The sequence below is a fragment of the Mandrillus leucophaeus genome, unplaced genomic scaffold, assembly GCF_000951045.1.
Source record: "Mandrillus leucophaeus isolate KB7577 unplaced genomic scaffold, Mleu.le_1.0 Scaffold2608, whole genome shotgun sequence".
Lineage (NCBI taxonomy): Eukaryota > Metazoa > Chordata > Mammalia > Primates > Cercopithecidae > Mandrillus > Mandrillus leucophaeus.
In genome coordinates, this window is record NW_012102708.1 from 4,477 (window position 1) to 9,001 (window position 4,525).

Consider the following 4,525-nt stretch of genomic DNA (forward strand, 5'->3'; position numbering starts at 1 on the left):
TCTTTCTTTCTTTCTTTCTTTCTTTCTCTTTCTTTCTTTCATTTGTTCGTTCTTTCTTTCCTCTCTCTCTCTCTCTTTCTTTCCTTTGTAGAGAGAGGGTCTTGCTTTGTTGCCTAGACTAGTCTTGAATTCCTGACCCCAAGCAAACCTCCTACCTCAGCCTCTCCAAGTGCTAAGATTATATACATGTGTCACCATGCCCAGTCATGAGATAATTTTACATGGTGATTTTTGTATTCTGAAACATTACCGAATACATTCAATCATTCTGACAAAGTTTGCTTTTGTGGGAATTTAAGGTTATTCTACATATGACATTAAATCAAATGAAAGCACAGATAATTTTACTTTTTATTTCTAATTTTTATTCTGTTTATTTCTTTCTCTTGCCTAATTACTCTGCCTTTTCTTCCAATACTGTTTTTAATAGAAGCTGTGAAAATGTGCATTGTTGCTTTGTTGCTGATAGATATTACAGAAATATATCTTTGATCTTTCAGATTGCATATGATGTTAGTTGTAGGTTTTTCGTAGATGGCCTTTACTATGTTGAGGTAGTTTCCTTCTACTCATAGATTGTTGAGTGTTTTTACCATGAAAAGGTGTGGAGTTTTGTGAAATGATTTTCTGTAGCCAGGGTCTTACTGCTTTACACCTGGAAAAGCCACTCTGCTTCACACCCACCCCTACCTCCTCCACTATATGCCTGGTGTTAGAGAGGAATAAATACGTTGTGTTTTCCAGGGAAAAAGGGTCAGTCCATCAGAAATATAGCAGTGCTCACCTGTGTAAGGGGATGGGGAAGGAGGAGAGGCCCTCATAAGTAGAACTGTGGACACTGCTCAAAGCCGTAATAGTTGTTACACCTCTATAGATGTTGATGGAGATGGAGCTACCCCTGTCACCCTGGACCCAGACATGGGCTGAGGGTCCAGGGAAAACAGAGGCATGGACCAGAATCAGAAGCAGTAAGGTGGGGGGACTAGGATCAGACTCCTGTGAGTAGCTTGGGGTGACTGTTACAGCAAGTGCCCCATTTGTCCCAGAGTTGGTGGCAGTGTTGATGAGTCTCTCAAAGAAGCCAGTTTCTCCCTCACTCTGACCCTCTGCTGCTGATGGCCCCCCTTCCTGTAGATTGATCAGGAATGGCTCCTTCATAACTCCCAATTTTAGGAGATCAACTAGACTTCTATGGGTGGCCCCAGAGTATCCATTAATGTGTTTTAGTTGAAAAGAAAGGGTGTACAATGGTTTCTTCATACAAATCAGCTCCCTCTTCTTATCTGTCAGCCCCTTCATAGAACCTCAGTCCAGAGAGTCACTGGAATACATTTCCCAGGTGGGGTGGAGAAGGCCAGGTTGGCTGAATCTGGTTCCCTGTGAGGACACAGCTGCCGAGTCTAGTGAGCAGATGATACAGGGTCACAGGATGATGGTTTCCCAGTTGTTCTTACCTGTAGATGCCTCAAGGACAAGCCTACAGCACCCAGTGCTGCCCCAGTCCTAGACCTACTGAGCCCTTCAGTTTCTCTCTGCCTCTTTTTCTTCTGCACCAAAGATATGACTGTGAGGGCCCTTGTTAAGCTGTATTTGTACTCATTGCTCTGCACAGAATTCCTGTACCATTTCAAATTTTTCTGGTCCATGCTGCTATTTTTAGTAAAGTCCTGGGCTCTCAGTCTAACTGAAGGAGATTCTCAGATAGACATCAGAGCAGAGAGCCCAGTGTGGAGAAGGGAAGCCACCAGAAATGCAGGCCTGTGGCCAGAGATGCCTCCTTCTTCCCCACTCAAGAGTGTGGCCCCTTTTCAGACTCCCAAGTCCTGTCCTGGAAGATCTGGGCTCTCAGGGTGGATCTCTGCCTGCTCTCAGCCCACCCACTTTTGGCATCAAAAGGACCCTGGAGTTTAGTGTGTCACTGGACAGAGGGAGAACTAGGCTGAGCTCTTCTATTTCTTACTTATTTACACCTGGCTTAAGCCACACTGTATGAGAACTGAGTAGTCCCCTTGCATCTGGTTTTGAAAGACTTATGAGGTCCCTCCTCCAGAACTCTGGCTGCAGCAACCCCAGCAGAAGTCCTGAGTCTGCGTACTTGTAGAATAATAGAAAGAAGAATTAGGGAAGTGAGTAGGCATTATTGATTGGGAATCTTATATCATGTATTTAGTGCTAACTGATGTGCTTTCTTGAGGGTAGCTGTGTTAGAGAAGCTCTGTCTTTGAGGGTCATCTCATAGAACTGGCATCAGTAGGAGGAGGCCAGCCCCAACGCTGCCTCTTACAGACCTTGAACCCTGGGAGGAGTTGGTAGATAAACTACAGGGCACCCAGGTAAGTTTGTATTTCATATGAAAAATATTGTGTGGGAGATACTAACACATACTAATTCTTTGTCACTGCTTTACTGAATTCAAATTTAACCAACCTCCAGTGTTTTTATTTGATAAATTGCAGAATCCTACCTCCAGGCCACAAGCACGCCCTCTCTAACAAGGGCCTACTGCATGAAAAGGAATCATAAAGCTGTTGTCAGGATTCAATGAGGTCACACTCTCAGGAATTAAAAAGCTGTTGGTCAGTAGTAAGGTTGCAGTTGTAGTAAATCTCAATACAACCTATCAAAACCTCTAGGATACAGCAAAGGAAGTGCTAAGAGAAAAGTTTAGCATTAAACACTTACATTGAAAATCCAGAAAGTGCACAAACAGACAATCTAAAGTCACACCTCGTGGAACTGGAGGATCAAGAACAATGCAAACCCAAATTCAGAAGAAGAAAAGAAATAACAAAGATTAGCCCAGAACTAAATAAAACTGAAACAAAAAACAATACAAAAGATAATATGCACATAAACTGAAAAACCTAGAGAAGATGGACAAATATCTGAATATATACAACCCTCTTAGATTGAACCTGAAAAATATAGAAACTCTGAACAAACCAAAAAGAAGCAGTGAGATCGAAATAATAATTTTAAAAAGTCAACCCCCCACAAAAGTACAGGACCACACAGATTCACATTTGAATTCTATCAGACATTGAAAGAAGATTTCATACCAAGTCTATGACAGTAATTGTGATGGTTAATATTCAGTGTCAACTTTATTGGATTGAAGGATATAAAGTATTGATCCTGGGTGTGTCTATGGGGGTTTTGCCAAAGAGATTAACATTTGAATCAATGAGATGGGAAAGGCACACCCGCCATTAATCTGGGTGTGCACAAGCTAATCAGCTGCCAGCACGGCTAGAATATAAGCAGACAGAAACATGTGAAAGAGACACTGGCTTAGTCTCTCAGCCTACATCATTCTCCTGTGCTGGATGCTTCCTGCCCTTGAACATCAGACTCTAGTTTCTTCAGTTTTGGAACGTGGATTGGCTCTCCTGTTCCTCAGCCTGCAGACGGCCTCTTGTGTGACTTGTGATCACGTGAGCTAATACTTAATAAGCTCATAGATATATATACACACACATATATATATACCAATGGTTCTGTCCCCATGGACAATACTGACTAATACACTAGTCCACAGGATGGAGAAATAGGGAATCCTTCCTAAATTATTCTATGAAGCCAGTATCACCGTGAAACCAAAATGAGGGAAGGAGGTAATGAAACAAGAAAACTACAGACCAATATCCCTGATGAACAAAGATGCAAAAATCCTAAACAAAATACTTGCTAAGTGAATCCAATGGCTGTCAAATCACAGTCCACCATGATGAAGTGGGTTTCTTACCAAGGATGCAGGGATGGGTTAACATACAAAGTCAATAAATGTAATATACCACATAACCAGAATTAAAAACAAAAATCACATGATTATTTCAATAGATGCAGAAAAAGTACTTGACAAAATCCAGCGTCACTTCATGATTAAAACCCTCTGCAAAATTGGCATAGAAGAGACATACCTTATGCTAATGAAACTTCTCTATTACAAACCCACAGCCAACATTACACTGAGCAGAAAAAAGTTAAAAGCATTTCTTCTGAGAACTGGAACAAGACAAGAATGCCCACTTTCACCACTTCTGTTCAACATGGTACTGGAAGTCTTAGCCAGAGCAATCAGACAAGAGAAAGAAATTAAGGGCATCCAAATTGGCAAAGAGGAAGTCAAACTGTCACTGTTTGCTTATAATATGATCGTATACCTAGAAAACCTTAAAGACTCATCCAAAAAGCTCTGAGAACTGGTGAACGAATTCAGCAAAATTTCAGGATACAAAATTAAGGTACACAAATCAGCAGCTCTGCTATACAACAACAGCGACCAAGCTGAGAATCAAATCAATAACCCAACCCCTTTTCCAAATAGCTGCAAAGAAATAAAAATACTAACCAAGGAGATGAAAGACCTCTACAAAGAAAAGTACAAAACACTGCTGAAAGAAAACATAGATGACACAAACAAATAAAAACACATCCCATGCTCATGAATGGGTAGAATCAATATTGTGAAAATCATCATACTACCAAAAGCAATCTACAAATTCAATGCAATTCCCATCAAAAT